Raw genomic sequence first — 7,864 nt, 5'->3', positions numbered from 1 at the left:
GTGTAACAGATAGAGAATGAAGACAAAAGAACAGTAATCTGACAGTTACTAAAAATGCATCACTCAAGAGGATGAATAGACCATTTCACTATCGGCAAATAGCGTAAGGTACACATCGTGCATGAGAAACATTCATTAAAATCTGTCCTAGGTCAATGTTACCTCTTCAAAATCTTGCACTGAAGAAGAATGCATGGCTTCTGAGCCTTGCTGAGGCATTTCTTCATCAAGATCCTGCAACAAAGAAAAGATGGCACAAAGATTAGACCAAGTGCTCTTCTTGCAACTGTACTGGGCAGTCCTGTGCTTCTGTCTTTAATTTGCATGTGTGTGTGTGTGTGTGGGGGGGGGGGGGCTTTCCACTCAAGAAATGTTTTCTTCTGAAAAAAATACTGGCTACAATAATTAACAACTGATTCCTTTGCAATCATCCATCCTCTTCCACTTATCCTTATCAGGATTGTGGGGTAGCAGTTTTGGGGCCTATACCAGCTACCATAGGGCAGTACAACCTGGACAGATCGCCAGTCTAACATGGAAGGACAAGCATTTGCATTCACACCAAAGGGCAGTTTTGAATCACCAGTTAACCTAACCCCATAAGCTACATCTTTGGACTGTGGGAAGAAGCCAGAGTACACAGCCAGAGAGAGCCCATGCATTACAGCAGTAAAAAGTGCCTAAAACAAGTTAAGAAGTTGTATAGTACTATCTATCTTAATGTTCAAGCCTGAGTTTCAAAAAATTTCAACATAGAAACAAAGCACATGCAGTCAGCTCTGCATGCTGTAGGTCAAACTGTCAAGACATACGAGAAGACCCCTCCTAAAACCAGAGTGATGTCACCATGAAGCAAACTTTGACGGAGTCCCCCAATAACAGTGTGGTCCTCCTAAGTCACATTTGGGTGGTTAACACACACACACACACACTCAGATGTTATCCAGACTTGCACTTTGAAACAATGAAAAGGACCTACAAGCCACGGTCCATGTAAATCACATCACACCCAGGTGACTGCCAAACACACACACACACACGGCATCCATAAAGAATGATGATAGATTAAATTATTAGTTCATTAAGTGGTACACTGGATTATATTTACCCTTTCAGGCTCTGGATGTTTCAGGTCCAGATCATTGTTTGGAAAGCTGTTTGGTTGCGGCTTTAGGCAGCTCACAGTCTTCTGAATCTGGCTGGTCTCAGTCTTCGTGTGTAACAGATAGAGAATGAAGACAAAAGAACAGTAATCTGACAGTTACTAAAAATGCATCACTCAAGAGGATGAATAGACCATTTCACTATCGGCAAATAGCGTAAGGTACACATCGTGCATGAGAAACATTCATTAAAATCTGTCCTAGGTCAATGTTACCTCTTCAAAATCTTGCACTGAAGAAGAATGCATGGCTTCTGAGCCTTGCTGAGGCATTTCTTCATCAAGATCCTGCAACAAAGAAAAGATGGCACAAAGATTAGACCAAGTGCTCTTCTTGCAACTGTACTGGGCAGTCCTGTGCTTCTGTCTTTAATTTGCATGTGTGTGTGTGTGTGTGTGGGGGGGGGGGGGGGGGGGGGGCTTTCCACTCAAGAAATGTTTTCTTCTGAAAAAAATACTGGCTACAATAATTAACAACTGATTCCTTTGCAATCATCCATCCTCTTCCACTTATCCTTATCAGGATTGTGGGGTAGCAGTTTTGGGGCCTATACCAGCTACCATAGGGCAGTACAACCTGGACAGATCGCCAGTCTAACATGGAAGGACAAGCATTTGCATTCACACCAAAGGGCAGTTTTGAATCACCAGTTAACCTAACCCCATAAGCTACATCTTTGGACTGTGGGAAGAAGCCAGAGTACACAGCCAGAGAGAGCCCATGCATTACAGCAGTAAAAAGTGCCTAAAACAAGTTAAGAAGTTGTATAGTACTATCTATCTTAATGTTCAAGCCTGAGTTTCAAAAAATTTCAACATAGAAACAAAGCACATGCAGTCAGCTCTGCATGCTGTAGGTCAAACTGTCAAGACATACGAGAAGACCCCTCCTAAAACCAGAGTGATGTCACCATGAAGCAAACTTTGACGAAGTCCCCCAATAACAGTGTGGTCCTCCTAAGTCACATTTGGGTGGTTAACACACACACACACACACACACTCAGATGTTATCCAGACTTGCACTTTGAAACAATGAAAAGGACCTACAAGCCACGGTCCATGTAAATCACATCACACCCAGGTGACTGCCAAACACACACACACACGGCATCCATAAAGAATGATGATAGATTAAATTATTAGTTCATTAAGTGGTACACTGGATTATATTTACCCTTTCAGGCTCTGGATGTTTCAGGTCCAGATCATTGTTTGGAAAGCTGTTTGGTTGCGGCTTTAGGCAGCTCACAGTCTTCTGAATCTGGCTGGTCTCAGTCTTCGTGTGTAACAGATAGAGAATGAATATACAGTGCATTTTTGAAGAGGCTTTTGAAACATTAAATAAACTGTATGAGAAAGATAAGTTTCAAGCTATTGTCTTTAAAATATTCACTGTCATGTATAGAGAATTTAAGGCCCTATGATTAAGAGACAAATAGTCAGTGTGATTTCTTTATTTTTTAAGCCATTGCTAAAGGAGTAAAACAATCACCTGTAGCAGCAACGAACTGTCACTAGGGCCCATTTATCTTCAAGGGACAAAATTTAAAATGAATCTAACTAAAGAGGCTACACAGCAAAATCTCCAGTGTTAAATTAACACTAGAGAGTGTCTATATGGGTCCACACAACACTGTTGAGTGTTGAATTAACACTTTTGACAGTGTTATATGTTTAAAAGTAACCTAGTCAGTTTTGAAGATTAACAAAGACTAACACTGAGCAGTGCTGATTTTCTAACACTGGAATATTTCTAACATTTTGAGTTATTTTCCAGTGTTAGAAAATCAGCACTGCTCAGTGTTAGCCATTGTTAATCTTCAAAACTGACTAGGTTACTTTTAAACATATAACACTGTCAAAAGTGTTAATTTAACACTCAACAGTGTTGTATTTAACACTCAGAGGTGTGGACCCTTATAGACACTCTCCAGTGTTAATTTAACACTGGAGATTTTGCTGTGTAGAATCACATTAAACATCAATCACTGTTAAAATTTAGAAACCGAAAGCCATTTTTTATTTCTGCATACCTGCTGATATTTTTTTAGTGCTTTTAGAGGGCTTTGATGTGGCAGCCATCACAATTGCCTGTTTTCCATTAGTACCTACCCCTGTTTTTCCAGTAGGTTATAGTACCATGTAGTTTTTCAGTAACTACTGCACCAAGGTTCCAAGTGATCCAAAGTGATCAGAAAATTTGACATAGACTGAATGCCACCAGGTGGCTGGTCAATGGTGTCACTCGATAAGTTATGAGTGCGCCTCCTTCGTGAAAATCCAAGCCATCATTTTTGAAACTCTGAAATGTTTGAAATAGCGACCAAAATTAACAGCGTGATCCCTGAATTGAACACTAAAGTATAGACTGAGCAGCAGGCATTTTGTCACCTTGACGTCCATGCTTGCTGTGGCATTTATATCACTGGATGCTCGGCTGCATTGCTATAGTTACCCCAGGCACAGTAGGTGATACTCAATTTCAGTGAAAAACTAGATGCCCTAAGTCACGTTAAGCCAATTTGAGTAGGTACAAATGTAAAAATGGCTTAGGGTATGCAATTTATCAGTTCCAAAAAGTACAATTGTAGAAATACCTTGCATCTCCAGAGCCAATCCGAGTCACCATAATTATAGTCTATTTCTTCGCCTGGACTTATGTCTCTGCTTGCAAATAAGCATAGATGGGGCTTTCCATTGATATTTAATATTTTCATCTTAGCACTTGGACTGATGTGGTTGTCGTTGACAAGTCTGCCTAATGACCCATCTTCTTGAGATGCATCCACACTGTGGGGTTAGGCAAAAAAGTATTAGCTTAACTAGTTAGTTAGGAAGCTTTTTTTTTCATAAATCAAAAGCAATGTGTCATTTAATCTTAATCAAACTACACTGATATAATACGCACCACCAGAGTTTTCCATCAAACTTGAATTCAAACATGAACACCTTCAGGCTGTCATGATAAACTCTGTGTCTCCGCTCACATTCTTCTTTTGTTATGAGTTTACCTCTGTATTCCAAAAGAAAGTCTCCTTTTTGGAATAGAACAGTCGTGAAAATGCCCCGACCTGAATTGCAGAGGCATACCAAGTGAGTGACAAAAGACAAAGTGACAAACTCCAAATCTAATCCAAACTAAAGACCAACTTACCTTTGAAGGCATTTATGTAGTGGATATCAAGTCCCAGTTTGTCCCTTCCAGCAGAAACATGACAGACTGCATCCTCCCGTGGAGGAATGCGTCTCCTTCGCATGTTCTCCTGTACGATTGGCTGTATTACCAAAGCATATAAAGTATTACGATTATCGTCATCATTGTCATCATCATCAGTAGTAGCAGAACTAGCAGTAGTGTAGTTTACAGCATAAACACAGCTGACTTATTCATAGTGCTAATTTATGCCTTCTTTTAAAATGTTAAAGGCCTAGTACTCAAAATGGCGACATGTGACATTTCTGTAATGGCGACTGCAGAGAGTGATACAAGTACTGAGAAAGCTTAGGCATCAAAACTGTAAGAAGTTTTTTCTTCAGGCATATAAATAAATACACGACTAAATACACTTATACCCTTGCTTTTATTTTAGGGCTGTCAGCAGAATGACAGACATTGGACAAACTGCCCGAAATTAGCTAACAGCGACATCAGGGATTTTGACTCAGACTGCGCTGGTTTAATTGTTAATCGCGTTAGTCGCGATGTCGGCATTAACACGTTTAAGCCACAATAATGCTTTAACACCGAGTAAATCCTAACACGGGTTAGCCCGCTTTATCGCGTTGACGCGGTTAGTCGTCAGCCCTATTTTATTTACTCAATGACAAACGCTGGGGCCGTTTTACTTCTTCAAAGACTCACTAACAGTCCATAAAGCATAAATTAAACCAGTTTAATATAGGCCTGTGCACCTATAATTTCATATAGTATTAAAGTCATGGTGCATTTTACATTAAAAAAGGCTTACCTTTGTGTTTTTAATCCGTCTTCGTATTGCCGTCGACATACACTTGTTAAAGGGCACGCGCGCGAAAGTTGTGGCGCCGTTTCCTGTAGGTACCGCCTATATATATAACCTACCAATCACAATGACTTCCGGCCGTGTGTATTGAAAATGTGTATTAAATTGCAGTACCTACACACATCCACTCTAACTCGAAACGTCGCTGTGCAATACACTGGAATACACAAAAATCAGGTGAGGGGTATAGGTGGACTTTTAAGAAAATCAGAAAATCTTTTAATTATAGTTTAATAAATGAATTTACACTACAGTTTAAGCAAATACAGGTCAAAAGATAAATAATGACCTCATAAGAAGTAGAAAAAATTATTATTTAGACACTTAAAAATGCATTTACAAGTCATGTTTTAGGGGGACACATGAATACACAGCAAAAAGTCGAAATGTCCCCGGAGCCCAGGTACAGCGCAGGTCAAATGTCAATCCATACCACATAGACGCACTCACACACACACACACACACACACACACACACACACACATACGGGTCTATGTGGTATGGAGGGACTATCCTACGTCAATCCGCCCGGTGGTGGTTTAAGTGGACTACCCTTTTCAAAGGACTTAGAGCCAAGGGAGCGAGGTTAAAGTGTTCGAAAAAATCTGAAAAAAATTTGGGTCACTTCAGACCTCATACACTCCCTATAGAAGTCTAGATACACTGATACACACCAACCAGACTCTATTGTGTTTTCTGGAGACATTGTCCACTTGACAACAATGTGTTTTATGAGGTCCAAAAAAACCCAATATTGGGTCTTTAAAGGGACAATGATGTAATATTTAAATAGCTCATCATTACCATGAATACACATCTGACAAGACACAGGATTACTGGAACATCATTTTATTAGTGTTCTTGGATCTGAACATTAATTTTAACCATAAATAAAAAAAGAAATCTATGGACAAAAATGCCCACGCTTCCCACAGAAATATAAAAATATAGAAAACAGAAAAATTAAAAACATTTAAAATGAATTTTAATAGTTTAAAGGTAAATATTAAGGGGAGAAAATAAGCATTTATAATTTTTTTATTTTAAATATAACCCGTCAAAAAAAACCCTAAATAAATTAAATGTAAAAATTATGAAATACAAACATTTAACAAGAACTTTTTTTTTTCTTTAAACAGAACATCAGTGTTAACAACAATTGGCAATCTGACCAAGATGTAAAACCACATCTGGCTAAACAGTTATTTTAGTTCATTTTTTTCTGCCTTTTTGCAGTTAATCCTCTGTTTCTTACAAAATCTCTTATGTTTTGAACTGTTCTTCCTGCCAACACCGGATCTTCTACCAATTTGCAATGACTGCATTCATTTTTGGTGGCTAGTTTCCCTTCGTTTATGTGGTCTTTAAAATGCCTCATCACTGCAGCAACCTCAGCCTTGGACCACATGTTTTTGGGAGCTCTTCGGGAATTGTGGGATTGAGCAGCATTTTTCTCTGGAAGATATATAAAGTAGTAGTAGTTAAAACAAACAAAAAAACAAACAAAAAAAACAAAAAACATTTGCTTGCTAAAAGAATGGATGCTACCCTGTACTAACTTCTGAAATGTGTTGCTACCATCAATATCAAAACGAGCTAAAATTCTCTTTGAAAATTTATCAAATTTCTAAAATGAGACAACATTTAGCGTTCCACTGTGAATAAAAGACTGAATAAAAAGTTGAATAAAAGTCTCTTGATGCATGCTCAATCATCCAGGTAAGTAAATCCCAAAACGTTGATTCTGTTAATCTGGACGTAGCGTTTTCAGTGGGAGAAACATTTTGTCACTCATCCAAGGGACTTTTTGCCACTACTCTGCAGTTTGCCATATGTTGCAAAGTGATGAAACAATAATAAGCTTAGAGAACCAACTGCACCCCTTACCTTCAGAGGGAGCAGCAGTCTCACTTGCTGCAGGCATTGTGAGTGGTCCTTCATCTGCTGATTACACAATTTGATTAAGTTTTAATATTTGTACAAACATTTTATCCACAGAAACCAAGCTAGTGGTAACTTACCACAATCTACAGTGTCTTGGAGCTGCGCTGTGTTTGTGGAATCAGCTACTGCATGTACAGGCTCACTGGTGCCACACGCCGACATTGTGAGTTCTGTGTCATCATCATCTGATTCACTCTCACTGTCCTTTGTTTCAGCATCACTTAATGCAATTTCATCTGAGAAATTGTGTGTGTGTGGGGGGGGGGGGGGGGGGACAAACACAAACACAACCCCCCCAAAAACCTCACATTAACAACGAGATATGACAAAAAACAGAGCAAATATTGGAAATTATAGTACATAGTTTTACTATTTAAGGCCTGCTGCTGGGTTGTTGCCCTCCTATGGCCTACTCAACATCCAGGTAGCACCTCCATGCTCTGGACACTACACTAACAGACACAGCAAACCTTCTTGCCACAGCTCACATTGATGTGCTACGCTAGATGAGCTGCACTACCTGAGCCACTTGTGTGGGTTGTAGACTGTCTCATGCTACCACTAAAATGAAATCACCGCTAGCATTCAAAAGTGACCATAACATCAGCCAGAAAGAATAAGTGCTGAGAAGTGGTCTGTGGTCACCACCTGCAGAACCAGTCCTTTATTATGGTGAATTGACTATAATTTCCACTTGTTGTCTACTCTATTTGCAAAACAGCATGTGAAACTGG

General features: G+C 39.3%; 2 long non-coding RNA genes across 2 annotated transcripts; both read right to left on the bottom strand.

Annotated features, from left to right (window-relative positions):
- Nucleotides 1-2,342: 2,342 nt before the first annotated feature.
- LOC143421372 (uncharacterized) lies at nucleotides 2,343-4,215 on the bottom strand. The gene is made up of 3 exons (XR_013101013.1): nucleotides 4,072-4,215; nucleotides 3,761-3,953; nucleotides 2,343-2,439 (listed from the first exon to the last, which is right to left on the bottom strand). It is a non-coding gene; the product is annotated as an uncharacterized LOC143421372 (long non-coding RNA).
- Nucleotides 4,216-6,386: 2,171 nt separating this feature from the next.
- On the bottom strand, nucleotides 6,387-7,305 carry LOC112435538 (uncharacterized). The gene is made up of 3 exons (XR_003024660.2): nucleotides 7,208-7,305; nucleotides 7,074-7,130; nucleotides 6,387-6,641 (listed from the first exon to the last, which is right to left on the bottom strand). It is a non-coding gene; the product is annotated as an uncharacterized LOC112435538 (long non-coding RNA).
- Between the last annotated feature and the right edge of the window lie 559 nt (nucleotides 7,306-7,864).

This window comes from Maylandia zebra, linkage group LG2 (assembly GCF_041146795.1).
Source record: "Maylandia zebra isolate NMK-2024a linkage group LG2, Mzebra_GT3a, whole genome shotgun sequence".
NCBI lineage: Eukaryota > Metazoa > Chordata > Actinopteri > Cichliformes > Cichlidae > Maylandia > Maylandia zebra.
The sequence above is the reverse complement of the archived record's forward strand: the minus strand, read 5'-3'. Positions and strand labels throughout refer to the sequence as shown.